This window comes from Schistocerca piceifrons, chromosome 7 (genome assembly GCF_021461385.2).
Source record: "Schistocerca piceifrons isolate TAMUIC-IGC-003096 chromosome 7, iqSchPice1.1, whole genome shotgun sequence".
Classification (NCBI taxonomy): domain Eukaryota; kingdom Metazoa; phylum Arthropoda; class Insecta; order Orthoptera; family Acrididae; genus Schistocerca; species Schistocerca piceifrons.
Genome location: NC_060144.1, coordinates 132750478 through 132766309, shown reverse-complemented (window position 1 = coordinate 132766309; position 15832 = coordinate 132750478).

Here is a 15832-nt window from a genome sequence, read left to right as displayed (position 1 = left end):
CACACCATGATGCCGGGTGTTGGCCCTGTGTGCCTCGGTCGTATGCAGTCCTGATTGTGGCGCTCACCTGCACGGCGCCAAACACGCATACGACCATCATTGGCACCAAGGCAGAAGCGACTCTCATCGCTGAAGACGACACGTCTCCATTCGTCCCTCCATTCACGCCTGTCGCGACACCACTGGAGGCGGGCTGCACGATGTTGGGGCGTGAGCGGAAGACGGCCTAACGGTGTGCGGGACCGTAGCCCAGCTTCATGGAGACGGTTGCGAATGGTCCTCGCCGATACCCCAGGAGCGACAGTGTCCCTAATTTGCTGGGAAGTGGCGGTGCGGTCCCCTACGGCACTGCGTAGGATCCTACGGTCTTGGCGTGCATCCGTGCGTCGCTGCGGTCCGATCCCAGGTCGACGGGCACGTGCACCTTCCGCCGACCACTGGCGACAACATCGATGTACTGTGGAGACCTCACGCCCCACGTGTTGAGCAATTCGGCGGTACGTCCACCCGGCCTCCCGCATGCCCACTATACGCCCTCGCTCAAAGTCCGTCAACTGCACATAGGGTTCACGTCCACGCTGTCGCGGCATGCTACCAGTGTTAAAGACTGCGATGGAGCTCCGTATGCCACGGCAAACTGGCTGACACTGACGGCGGCGGTGCACAAATGCTGCGCAGCTAGCGCCATTCGACGGCCAACACCGCGGTTCCTGGTGTGTCCGCTGTGCCGTGCGTGTGATCATTGCTTGTACAGCCCTCTCGCAGTGTCCGGAGCAAGTATGGTGGGTCTGACACACCGGTGTCAATGTGTTCTTTTTTCCATTTCCAGGAGTGTATATTATACTACAACTGACATGTGATTACATTTTCACGCGATTTGGGAGCATAGATCCTGAGAAATCAGTTCCCACAACAACCACCTATGGCCATAATAACGGCCTTGATACGCCTGGGCATTAAGTCAAACAGAGCTTGTATGGCGTGTACAAGTACAGCTGCCCATGCATCAAGAGTAGTGACTGGCGTATTGTGACGAGCCAGCTGCTCGGCCAACATTGACCAGACGTTTTCAATTGGTGAAAAATCTGGAGAATGTGCTAGCCAGGGCAGCAGTCGAACTTTTTCAGTATCCAGAAAGGCCCGTACAGGACCTGCAACATGCGGTTGTGCATTATCCTGCTGAAATGTAGGGTTTTGCAGGGATCGAAAGAAGAGTAGAGCCACAGGTCGTAACACATCTGAAATGTAACGTCCACTGTTCAATGTGCCGTCAATGCGAACAAGAGGTGACCGAGATGTGTAACCAGTGGCACCCCATACCATCACGCCGGGTGATACGCCAGTATGGCGATGACGAATACACGCTTCCAATATGCATTCACCGCGATGTCGCCAAACACGGATGCGACCGTCATGACGGTGTAAATAGAACCTGGATTCATCCGAAAAAATGACGTTTTGCCATTCGTGCACCCAGGTTCGTCGTTGAGTACAGCATCGCAGGCGCTCCTGTCTGTGATGCAGCGTCAGGGGTGACCGCAGCCATGGTCTCTGAGCTGATAGTCCATGCAGCTGTAAAAGTCGTCCAACTGTTCGTGGATATGGTTGTTGTCTTCCAAACGTCCCCATCTATTGACTCAGGTATCGAGACGTGGCTGCACGATCCAGCCAATCGGATAAGATGCCTGTCATCTCAACTGCTAGTGATACGAGGCCGTTGGGATCCAGCACGGCGTTCCGTATCACCCTCCTGAACCCACTGATTCCATATTCTGCCAACAATTGGATCTTGACCAACGCGAGCAGCAATGTCGCGATACGATAAACCGCAATCGCGATAGGCTACAATCCGACCTTTATCAAAGTCGGAAACGTGATGGTACGCATTTCTCCTCCTTACACGAGGCATCACAACAACGTTTCACCAGGCAATGCCGGTCAACTGCTGTTTGTGTGTGAGAAATCGGTTGGAAACTTTCCTCATGTCGGCACGTTGTAGGTGTCGCCACCGGCGCCAACCTTGTGTGAATGCTCTGAAAAGCTAATCATTTGTATATCACAGCATCTTCTTCCTGTCGGTTAAATTTCGCGTCCGTAGCACGTCATCTTCGTGGTGTAGCAATTTTAATGACCAGCAGCGTAATTCAACATTTTTTCTAAAAGGTGATTGGTTCTATTCAAGATTCCAATATACCATATTATTCTTCACTCTTTTGGCTACAAAATCCTATATTTCTGTACAATTTCCATTCAATGCTGTGGCTTTACCCCTTCTTACTGGAACGGCCTACCACTCTGCTGGTCGACGTCGGAGCCACGGTCTTACTGTATCAATACTTTCCTGCATTATCCACATACTGTTTCCCACAGAGTGCATCCTATGTTGGGACAAACAGATGCAGGTCAGAAAGTGCGAGATCAGAGCTGTAGTGTGGATGAGGAAAAACAGTCCAATGAAGTTCTATGGGCTGCTCTCGGATGCAAAGACTTATGTGAGGCATGCAGTTCTGTCATATGAGGACACGATCACAATCATCTGTTCAACAAATAAGAAATTACAACAAAAAGTAATCAATGATGCATATACCTCCAAGTAAATCATGAATATACAAGCTCAAATGTGGTAAATGCCCAAAATTCTAAATTATACAAAAAGGCAGGCGTTTTGAAGTTAGATACAAGGAACACATTGATGCTTTAAGGCTTGGCAACTTGAACAAATCTGCATTTGCAGCCCATATTGCTGAAGAAAACCATTCAGTGAGAAACATTGAGAACAACTTAAAAATTTTACATCTAGCAGAAAAAGGAGTCACTATGAATATATTAGAAGAAAAAGAAATACACACAAAAACAGCACTCCATACTATATCCTTAATGAACGAACTGAATTAGCTAACATCCCTTTCCCGAAAAATTTCCAAAAATTATTTTCCACCCTCCGAATCAAAAAATATTCCTACATCTATCTGTAGATCAAGTAGCAAATTTATATGTTACTACAATTTTCATGATGCTAAATGTAAATAAATGATGTACTGTCTTATCCAAATATATTAAAAAATCTTTAAGATGGCACATCTTTACATTGTAGCGGTATTCGCTCTAAAATTCACAAAACCAATGCCTCTCTGTATTAGTGTAAAATGTGTTTCAGTTGCACAAGTGAATATATGATCCTTTTCCAGACATGGGACATCTTTATAATATTGCGATATATTATAGCATCTTTGACACTCATGTACTTGTAAACACCTTGTATCTATAAAAAAATGTGATGCACGTTAGAAATGTATTCTGTGACAAATCTAAGGTGCTCAATGATACAAATTTATGTGAGCAACGCTAAGCATGTGGAGAAAACTGTACGAACATCACTTGTTGGATGAAAGCTATGAACACAAATACTCCAGACCGACATTTCACGTAAGTCACATCCCAGTGAAAATCTGTAATGCAACCATCTGTGTGGCGTGCTTATAATTACGTGTTATTAATATTTTAGGCCAACTAATCAATAAAAAATGCACCACATTTTCTAATGAAAGCATGAAAGCCCTCTGACAATGAATTGTAATAATTCGAAACCGGTAATGGCACCTTTTGAATAAAGGAACCTAAAATAAACTTGTGGCTGGTTGATGTCTCAACACTATCAACTTACGTGAGGCCTTGTGTTGTCATGGAGAGGGAGAAGTTCGTTTGTGTTGTTGTGGTCTAAAGTCGTTTCTCCAAATTCCTTAGGGCAGCACAATACACCTCCGAGTAGACCCTTCCACCGTGAGGGAGGGCAACAAACAGAATCCCGTTCATAGTCACAGAAGGTCGTTCGTATGATTTTACGTGCTGAGGGAACGACTTTGAACTTTTTCTTTGGAGGAGAGGTGTTGTGGCGCTATTCCATGGATTGCCATTTTGTTTTCGGTTCTAAGTGATGAACACATGTCTCATCGTCGGTGACGATGTTCAACAAAAAATTGTCGCAATCTCCAAGTAAAGCGCAAGAAATTCCGCATAGATGGTCCGTTTCTCTTTGTGATCTTCTCTTAGCGATTGACGTAGTGTACTCAGACCTATGAGTACACCAAACTGGTGGGCGAGTGTGTCAGCACAAGAAACAGATGTCCAGTTGAGCAGTTTTTCTTTCCTTTTTTTTTGTGGTTCGTCGATCACCTCGAGTGAGGCTGTCCGCACGTTGTAATGCTGTACAATTGACGGCTGTTTGCGACCGGACACGCGGGAGCTAAAACAGGTTTGCGCGACCTGGTTGCGATGATGACAGACGCCTCACCGAACAACTGACCGCGTTTTTTCTTCAGCGCCAAGTCTCCGTAGCGCCTAAGAATATCTGCGATGCTCTGGTTTTCTGCCAAAAGAAACTCAATGACAGCTCTTCGTTTGGAACGCACCTCCGTTACTGACGTACTTGATCACCAATCGGAACTTCATGAAACTATAGGGGCTGAAGTGAGAATATTCCACAATGTCCCACAGAAAATTCCGCATTTTTGCAACCAAAATTGGCCGAGAACTTACTCAACGCCCCTCCTACGTTGGCAATAGCAGATTCCCACACCTGGGAACGACCATCTCGAAAACAGCAAAGCGTTCGGCTGTTCGCGTTCTGCTGTAGTTAGTATCTGTGGAAAGTGGTTGAATGACAGTGAAATCACAAGTAGACGAGAGGGATACCCCGAACAGCTGCTAGGATCATGCACCCCGCCAAGGACCCAGGCAGTTGGGGGCAAAAAGTACGCTACGTGGGGTATTCCGATCTGAAACCATGAGACCTGCAGTGGTAATGGACGGCATCATGTCAGCTTGGCACCAAGTGCACTTTGTTGCATCTCAAGATGCTTGATGTCTTCCTCGAAGGCAATGACATTTTCCAACAGGACAAATGTACGTGTCAAAAGACCAGCATGGCACTGCAGTGCTTTGAAGAGTATGATAGTGAGGTCAGGTTGATATCTTGGTCACAAAATTCACTTGATATGAACCCGACAGAACACATCTGAGACGCTAACGGGATCCAGCTCCGAGCTCGCAAACCACAGGTCCTCAATAAGGGGGAATAGCGTGGCCTACGTACCTCTGAACACCTATCAAGGACCATTGCCATAGTTCGTTGCCGGCCGGAGAGGCCGTGCGGTTCTAGGCGCTACAGTCTGGAACCGAGAAACCGCTACGGTAGCAGGTTCGAATCCTGCCTCGGGCATGGATGTGTGTGATGTCCTTAGGTTGGTTCAAATGGCTCTGAGCACTATGGGACTCAACTGCTGAGGTCATTAGTCCCCTAGAACTTAGAACTAGTTAAACCTAACTAACCTAAGGACATCACAAACATCCATGCCCGAGGCAGGATTCGAACCTGCGACCGAAGCGGTCTTGCGGTTCCAGACTGCAGCGCCTTTAACCGCACGGCCACTTCGGCCAGCTATGTCCTTAGGTTGGTTAGGTTTAATTAGTTCTAAGTTCTAGGTGACTGATGACCTCAGAAGTTAAGTCGCATAGTGCTCAGAGCCATTTGAACCAAACATAGTTCGTTCCATATCCGGAAAAACATGCTCTCGCACAGGCCATCGTAATATTTTGGTTCATCAGTATATTTCAGTTTCTCTGTTTTACATTTTGTCCTTCCATCTTTCTAAGACATTGCATTTGGTTGTATATTTTCGTATGGCATTTCATTGCGAGTCATCAGAAAATACTTCGTCGTTGACATTACGTGAGAGCGCGTACTGCCGCACACGGAATCATATCTCGAATAATTCTCGTTCCTAGGTGGCTCGTTACAATAATGATGTCATTCGTTAACAGTACATTCCGTGTTCCTAACAGTGTTTTCGCTCGAACTTTCTAGAAGGACGAATAGAGTTAGTGATGACCTTTCTGTTATCTCGGAAAAATAATACCAAATCTGTTGCAATATTTTTTTGTTTAATCTGATAAGACTTTTACGATTTCGCCATAAAACAGGCGTTTAATGCGTTTGGTTGCTGTTAACCTCCGCGTGCTGTTCACATGATCACGCAATGTGACGCAATTAGATGCAACAGGCGGAAGGGACGTAAATCAGTGTGAGTCGGGCAGCAGCAGTGAAGAGATCGGCGACGGATGACGCGTGAGTGCGTACAAAGTTCTGAGGAAATTAACAATTGGATAGAATGTAGATGGTGCAGGAAATACGCGAGTATTACAAGTAAAGTAATGAAGTGATGTCAGTGTTAGACAAAAGGACTAACATGATCGATCTAGGCTGTGTAATTGGTACTAGTTTTGTATTTTAACATTTGGTATATTATATCTCTTTAAAAAAAATAATGTAACTATTTATTTTAGAGGAAACACTCTCCTAGTAAATTTGTTTGTCCTTTGATTTATCGTGATCTGTTACTGATTTTTAGTGAAGTTAGTTTTTACGTTTAGCTTCTAAAAAAATACAAAAGAGATATAATAAGCAAAATAATGAATTTCGTAGGTAGCCAATTACGTATTATGTCTGGTTTAATCGAGCGCCAGGCTGCCTACAAATTACTGTGAATGCAATAGCGTAGTATTACTCAGCTCCAGGTCACTGATCTGAAATTATAACTATCACAAAAAATAGACAAGTTTTAATAAAATGGATTCCTTTAATTAATCTCACTGAATATTTTTACATAATTTCTTCCGGTCCGACTATCAGACATTGTGCTGTGAAAAAATATGTTTTAAATGTACCGCGTAATGGCGGCTAATTGTTAATAGTCAGAGATCACTGTTACGCGCTCCGGAGCAACTGGAAACATGCTAAATAATTTTCATTAAATATTCTTTTCATAAGATAAATGTGGCGTAGGTTCTTGAAATAACACACGGAGTTCACTGTATACTATTATATTCTTACTAGGACACAGTTTACACCATTAAATATTTGCAATTACACTACGACAGAAACAAATTCTAGCGCAGCACAATAGCTTGCGTACCTTATTCCAGCTAACACCAGAACGAACAGAACATAACAGACTAGACAGAAGAATGAGCACTGCATTGTGTTTTATACTCTTACAAAGATAATAATACTTCTTTTAACTACTTACACATTATAATGTCTTTTCTGCATCTATCGATCTATATTGTATATTTTTACAGTTAGTGTTATTACCTTTCGCAGATAAATCGATGTTTGCAGTTCATTTTGAGTCACATACAGTCATTTTTATTTAAGTTTCACCTCGTAATGGTGAATATTGCAAAAGGGACACTACAGGTACCAAAAAGCAAAGTGAACAATAATAATTTTGCAACTCCAAGCGACTACTTGTGGTCATCTTCCCACAAAGCGTCACCATGAAGGCGGTGATGCTCTCAATTAGGGTCTGCCGCCATATTGGAGGTAAAATAGAGCACATTACTGACATGCTCCAGAAACAGTCACTTCATGTGCAGAAGACGGGTCACGATGCACCTTTAGATACGAAGACTATGGGATTCGCTGCTGAAGAATAAATATCACATGTCGTAGATTGTCTCACTAACATTTATTTTTGAACTCAATCTTGAACATACAGAAAAAGAAATTCTTGCGCAAATAAAAAATAAAAAGAAGTTACATTTGCAGGTTGCAAACATTAATAGACTGCCCTCATACTACAGAGTAGCATTCAAAGGTTATGCAGTTAGTTAAGTCTACATGAATTGCAGTAATAGTTTCGCATCAGAGAACTGCAGTTTAGTATAGAGCAATTGTCCTTGGATGACTGTGTTCATCACATTCTATTCGTAAACGTACAATGAGGCCAGAAGCAGAGTTCGGAGAGATTATTTCTTTAAACAAATTCCTTGTTTAGTATACATGTGACCGGCTTTTCGTCTGTTAATAATGACCTTTTTTTTTCCTCTCGAGCACTGAAATGAGAAACCAAAGGTGGCGTTGAATCTGTTGCTGAATCGCTCAGTACCTTGTGCTAGGTATCGATTTGTTGAAGAGTGTGCTATGAGTATCACTTTATGGCAAAGGGGCGGCACGGTCTCGTCCGTCGTTCTGCAAATATCCTACTTACTCACATTGGTAAGCTCTTCAGTAGCACGGTCTGATCTAAAGAGAAGTACAGGGCGACCCAAAAGTTTATTAATATTTGTAAACGCACTAATTCAAGAAATAATTTAGGCAGAAAGGTAAAACTTGACACACATGCCTGAAATGAGATGGGATATAACTGAATCCGAAAATTAGTGGAAATAACGACAAACAGACGGCGCTGCAAAGCCACGCGTCACTGACACTCATGAGTATCGTCAGTGTGACAGGTGCGAGGTACGTCAATACGTTACACACTCGCAACAGCGCTAGCCTGCCTGATAAACACCTCTTGGAGGGGACAACTTTTATACAAAATTGCACTCCACCCGATACTGCTATAGATATGAAAGATTCCTTGCGCAAATCGTTTCGTGAGTATCGCGAGCTGAGCCTCCACAACCATCATGATTAGCCTCGCAGGTTCCCAGATCTCAATCTGTATGCTTATTGGTTGTGGGGTTACCTGAAGTCACAAATCTGCCATGATCGTCAGACTTCATTAGGGACGCTAAAAGACACGTCCGACGGCGATTTATCAGCGCACCAACCTATATGCTGGACAGCGCTGTTCACAAAATTGTCCCTCGACTTCAGGTATTGTTGATGGATAATGGCTGACGTGCTGGGTATTTGTTATAAGGAACATCGTCTTTGCTAAACATAAATTGTTTTGCTAATTATTGCTTTTGTATCATGAAACGCCATCTGTAGGTCATTTCGTGCACTTTATTTTGTTTCAATAAAACCGCATGTCATTTCACGCACGTGTGTCAGTTTCTATCTCTCTACCTACATTTTTCCGTGAAGTATCGCATTTTCAAACGTTAAGAGACTTTTGGGTCACCCTGTACAATGCTCCTCAACTGAGAAAGTAAAAATCAAGGAAACATTAGCAACAGCCCCAGACATTTGCACAAGCCCCGCCCATTTACCCCCCTCCACACCTACCCCCCGCCACACCAACCAAGAGCGCATCAATATGATCTTTGGTAGTCCTCGTCGCTGTTGTGTTTTTGTTCGTCGTTTTTTGTTTTACCGCGGTTGTTCATACTAGCAGTGTTGTGCTGTTAGTACTTCTTAGCAGTTTGTGTAATACTGTCAAAATGAAACATAGATATGCACTCTCAATAAAGTTATCATACACAAGGTATCTAATCTTGACTGCTGTGGCCAACTGCTGTCAAAACAGATATCTAACAGACATTAAAGTACGATAAGATGTGTTGGAATGACACTGACGACATTATGTACATATGTTTGCGCTCACTGCAGTTAACAAATATCAGATTTTTTGATATAGTGCAGATGAAAGCTCATGAAATAAAAAAGACAGTGCGGATACGATTTTTCTTTTTCTTTCTTATTGATGATTTTTCAACTCGCATATTAATGAACATATTTCTTATTCTTTTCACAATGGTACCGGAAAAACTGTATTTCGTACTAACTACTGATTTTCTCCCTTGTTATGACTGGCATAGCTGTGATACAAACAACTCTGATGTTGGAACATGCGGCAGACCATGGGCGGAGCTTAGGATATGGATTGGTGTGGAGGGGGGTGATTGGGCGGGACTTGTGCACCGTCCGGGGCTGTCCCTAACGTTACGTAAAAATCAGGCTGCACAACACGTAGCAACAGGGTGCAACGAATTAACAATCGTAAAGAGGATTACCGATATTCTGTTACGTACGCTTCAACTACTAAATTAAAAAGCCTGTCTTAAGTACACATCTGTGTTGTGTTATCGCTGAGTATACAAATTTTACTACAAAATCCGCCCAAAGACATAGTTCCATAAATGAAAGTACGAAAGTAATTGGTATTAATTCTTTCACTTTTACAGCAGACTATCTGTAGCAGCCAGCTTAATATTTGGACTAGCGACCAGCTATTCAAAGAACCTCACTTCCTATGAGTTAATAAGCAGTTTGAAATGCACATGATGTTAATGGCTCTGAATGATTGATCAAATACATTGCAGTTTATCCCTTTCTAGGACTCTACGAGTTCACGATTATGACAGCACAGCACGCCATGTAGGATTTAAATCCATGGAAAGAAAATCTCAGTTCTCACTACAAACCTAGAAATTTCAGTAGACGTCATCCACAACTAGCCACAATCTTATACGAAAAAAACAGATTCTTCACAAAATAATTTTAGCCCAGTCTTAACAAAAATTGTTACAAGTCCAGCCTATGCGGTCTCGCATCACAAGAGCAGACCACAAACTCCCAGAGATGAATGAGCGAAGTCATCTTATTATGCCACAGCTTGCGACAGGTGTCTTCTGATTGGCTGGATAAAACGGTGACCAGTCAGCTTCCTGTTCAACTAATAAAACCTGGCGGTCTCCCCCTGTGACGAGTCATAGTTTTGAACTCAGTTTACACAAGCTCAAATAACTAAACTCTAAATAACATACAAAGCAAATATAACCACGTCTTAACTCGTCTGAAGGACTGAAGTAAATTTTACATTATTAAAGTACAGAAAACACACTATTTCACCGTCGTCATTTTCACAGATGTATGTAATTCATAGCAAGGTCAGACAATCTGCTTCCCACGCTTACTCGAATTAATTTGTTAACCATTTCAAAGACTCATACTTCATGAACATGCTGAATTTACTGCCTAATTGATTCAAAAAATACAAAAAAGTAAAATAATGGTATCCAACAAAAAAATAATAGTGACAGTCTGAAACTGAAAATACACTACTGGCCATTAAAATTGCTACACCACGAAGATGGCGTGCTACAGACGCGAAATTTAACCGACACGAAGAAGATGCTGCCATATGCAAATGATTAGCTTTTCAGAGTATTCACACAAAGTTGGCACCGGTGGTGACACCTACAACGTGCTGAAGTGAGGAAAGTTTCCAACCGATTTCTCATACACAAACAGCAGTTGACCGGCGTTGCTTCTTGTGATGCCTCGTGTAAGGAGGAGAAATGCGTACCATCACAAGATCGGATTGTAGCCTTTCGCGATTGCGGTTTATCGTATCGCGACATTGCTGCTCGCGTTGGTCAAGATCCAATTGTTGGCAGAATATGGAATCGGTGGGTTCAGGAGGGTAATACGGAACGCCGTGCTGGATCCCAACGCCCTCGTATCACTAGCAGTTGAGATGACGGGCATCTTATCCGCTTGGCTGGATAGTGCAGCCACGTCTCGATACCTGAGTCAATAGATGGGGACGTTTGGAAGACAACAACTATCTTCACGAACAGTTCGACGACTTTTACAGCTGCATGGACTATCAGCTCAGAGACCATGGCTGCGGTTACCACTGACGCTGCATCACAGACAGGAGCGCCTGCGATGCTGTACTCAACGACGAACCTGGGTGCACGAATGGCAAGACGTCATTTTTTCGGATGAATCCAGGTTCTGTTTACACCATCATGATGGTCGCATCCGTGTTTGGCGACATCGCGGTGAATGCATATTGGAAGCGTGTATTCGTCATCGCCATACTGGCGTATCACCCGGCGTGATGGTATGGGGTGCCATTGGTTACACATCTCGGTCACCTCTTGTTCGCATTGACGGCACTTTGAACAGTGGGCGTTACATTTCAGATGTGTTACGACCTGTGGCTCTACTCTTCATTCGATCCCTGCGAAACCCTACATTTCAGCAGGATAATGCACGACAGCATGTTGCAGGTCCTGTACGGGTCTTTCTGGATACAGAAAATATTCGCCTGCTGCCCTGGCCAGCACATTCTCCAGATCTCTCACCAACTGAAAACGTCTGGTCAATGGCGGCCGATCAACTGTCACCTCTTGTTCGCATTGACGGCACTTTGAACAGTGGACGTTACATTTCAGATGTGTTACGACCTGTGGCTCTACTCTTCATTCGATCCCTGCGAAACCCTACATTTCAGCAGGATAATGCACGACAGCATGTTGCAGGTCCTGTACGGGTCTTTCTGGATACAGAAAATATTCGCCTGCTGCCCTGGCCAGCACATTCTCCAGATCTCTCACCAACTGAAAACGTCTGGTCAATGGCGGCCGATCAACTGGCTCGTCACAATACGCCAGTCACTACTCTTTATGAAGTGTCGTATCGTGTTGATGCTGTATGGACAGCTGTACCTGTATGCGCCATCCAAGCACTGTTTGGCTCAATGCCGCGGCGTATCAAGGCCGTTATTACGGCGGGAGATGGTTGTTCTGGGTACTGATTTCTCAGGATCTATGCACCCAAATTGCGTGAAAATGTAATCACATGTCTGTTATAGTATAATATATTTGCCTAATGAATACCCGTTTATCACCTGCATTTCTTCTTGGTGTAGCAATTTTAATGCCCAGTAGTGTATTATGTAAACTGTAGTATTTTAACCAAAATTCTATTTAGTCATTCAGTAATATTTTACTGAAGCCCTTCGTTGACTTTTACGCAACACACATTAGTCTGTCACGAAGCTATTTCCGATAGCAAGTGTGACATTAATGGCACATATCGCTTACTGATATTTTTTAAGTTTGTGGCACTGCTTCATGGTTATTTTGTAGAGAGTACTGGAGGTGTGGACTTGGGAGAAAAACTGCATTTTTCACTGCAGGAAGGTGCACTGCCAGTGTGGTCTCTGGGTCCTGTTGTCGCCAGAAGGCAGTCAGTGAATCTCATTAGGAGAGACAAGCCTCTCTAGGTAAGGCTGAGAACAGAGGGGCCACTGCCATCCCCCAGAGAATAATTCTGTATGACATGTCAGCCTTTTCTGCACGAACATCAAAGGTCGAATCGCCGTGGCGCCGTCCAGCCAGTGTGAGACAGCCAGTTGCTTTCGCTCCTAAATTTTAGTTGTTCAATGAAAATGAATCGCCCAGTGATCGTGGTTAATGCGAAGAGGCCAATCCATGGAGGAGGCTGCTCTGGGCCAGTACCAACTCCTGTTTGTTAATGTGCGTTTTTTTATACCAAGAATGGGTCATTTTTGCTGCGTCCCCCCATTTTTCATGAAATAAGTGATATTCTCATCCTTCACACTGGCAACACTACTGAGGCATCCCCTCTATGTAAGTTTTTTGAAAGTAGATATTGGAGGCTAGAGAACTGTTTCAGGGCATTCTTGTTCTTGGCACTGTGCGTTGGTTTTCCAGCCACTGTCTGGTGCTTATCGGATACGTAAGTTTTACAATCTGTGTTTGTGAGATCCGTTACCTGAGGAGCTGGCTATTTACATGTTGTGACAGCCAACTTGAGTTACATTTAGTATAATTTGTGATATTGTCTCATTAGCTTTGAATTTGTGAACCGCCTAATTAAGAATAATTTGTTGAATTTTTTTCCATGTAGTTTTCATATAATTTGGTATTTAGCGCTAGCGTCATTTTTTGTGATTGAAGACCAAATTGTTAGCAAACTATGCTTTCTATTAACTGCTTGTGTATTCTGTCTAGTAACTAGAGAGAATAAAAATCTGTTATAATAAGACTTGATTTTGATCACAAAATCTTTAAAATTCTTCTATAACCTTTCCAGAATAATAAGCATGGTCCGTTTCACACGAAAGCTTGTTGTCACTGTGATGATGTTATCGTTGTGCACAGTGGCCGAACTCGACTAGCGTTCTTTAATTTATCAGTGACTGTAACGAGTATTGCACTCGGTCTTCTTGTTTGATGATAAGCCAGTTTATTTCCTCGGGAGAGCTGCGTCGATTTCGTCTATGATAAGTTTGCTGTGTTTTGTTTCATGACTTTTTGGCTAACAGTCTTGCGATATTCAAACGTAATAAGCAACAACATTGCATAGTGACATCATAGCATAACCCAGGTATATGGTTAACTGCCCACACAACACCTCTATTTTCAAAAGTCATAATTTCTGTGTATTAGGTGATTTTGTGTACTACTTTGGATATTAAATGGAAACTCATACAGTAGTTAACTATTATCATTCCAAAAAACTATACAGAATTTCATAGCCATTAGTTTACTGGAAATGACTTTAGTAATACCCAGTGAGGTGCGTAATATTTGCAAATTGCAAAGTGCACAATTGCAGCTTAACTTGACCTGGCCGGCTCACGTGTAGCATATGGTGCAAGAATGACCACGCTTCAGATAAGCAACAGTTTTAGGAACTTCGTTTGATAGCTGAGATAAGAGGTGGCTTCAGAAAGAAACCCGGTTGTTGTATGGGCGATGAAACTAAAGTTACAGTCTTTTTAATTAAGTGAGCGCCGATTAGAATGCATCGGGATAGCAGACAGGCGGTCAGCCAGAGCGGATGTAGCGTGCCGAAGGGTTACGATAAGAACAGAGTCGGGCGCCGTAGGCCGGCACGGTGACTTGCAAGAACGTTAAGGCGGAAGGACACGGAAAAGACAGGGGTAGCTTAGAAATACGACGCAGCATCCACAGGTGGACACCACTTGGGGATGGAGAAGGTGGACTGGTCCGATCAGAGGATGCCGCAGGGTAAAAAAGTAGTTCGTTTGCAAAACTTAAATTAGAGCAGAGGGCCAGAGTAAAATTGACAGAAGAGGGTAAATCAAAAGTGTATATGTGCAGAAAGCAACAGGGAAAGTATAAGGTAAAATGTGTCTGTTTTAAGGGAAAAGATGGTGGTCGATGTCACAAGCGGTTTAGTGCGGGAGAATGGTACACAGCACGCCATTGTTGAGGACTACCTGTTCGACCGTGGAGCAGAACGGATGGCCGACAGTTGGCTAAATCTGAATAAGACCGTGACAAAGTAATTTTGACTGCCAATGAATGTTTGTCATAATTTGTGACAACTACTGAGGTATAGACGCAAATAGGTAACTGAGCAAAGCTTACTGCGTGCAACAACACGACAGTCACTGAAAACGACAAGTCAGCTGCTGTGTTCGCTCCTGCTGTTGCAATTCTGTTTTTGAGTTCTGCCAATGATCATTATGACTAATTGGTTATGATCACGCTTATTTTTTCGTGGAGTATCAAGCGTAAGTAAAGACTGAGTTTCGTGGCATCCGGTAATACAAGACCCTGGCCTTATGCAATAAAGGACCGAGTGAATTACATTAATACAATCACAACTGGGATTAGCCTGGTTGAGACAAGAACCAAACGCAACTAGTACCTGACAGTGATCTTGAACCCATTTAGAGGGGCAGATCCGTCTGACCACTATCTGGCTGGATTCTGTCGTGTAAACAACGATTTTGCAATTTTCTTGTGTAATAAATTGTATCAAAGGATTTTGAGGCCAACGTATAAATTTGGAAATCTGTGGTAAGGTCATATCGGACCAAACTGCAGAAGTCATCGATCCCTAAGCCTACACACTCCTTAATCTAACTTAACCCAACTTACGCTATAGACAACACACACACCCATGCCCGAGGGAGGAGTCGAACCTCCGACGGGGGGAGCCTCACGGACCGTGACAAGGCGCCCTAGACTGAGCGGCTACCCCGCGCGGTAACCAACGTGACTCCAGAATATAACTGCTTTTATCAGAGCTGCGTTGCATTATTTAGTATCATCGAAAATACTCTCCAAACCTTAGTTCTACCGGGTGATCAAAAAGTCAGTACAAATTTGAAAACTTAATAAACCACGGAATAATGAAGATAGAGAGGTAAAAATTGACACACATGCTTGGAATGACATGGGGTTTTATTATAACCAAAAAAAAAACAAAGTTCACAAAATGTCCGACAGATGGCGCTGGACAGCAAGACGTCAGTGACTGCGCGTGACAATCGCGTATAATAGGAGCTGTAATGAGAGAGAGAATCAG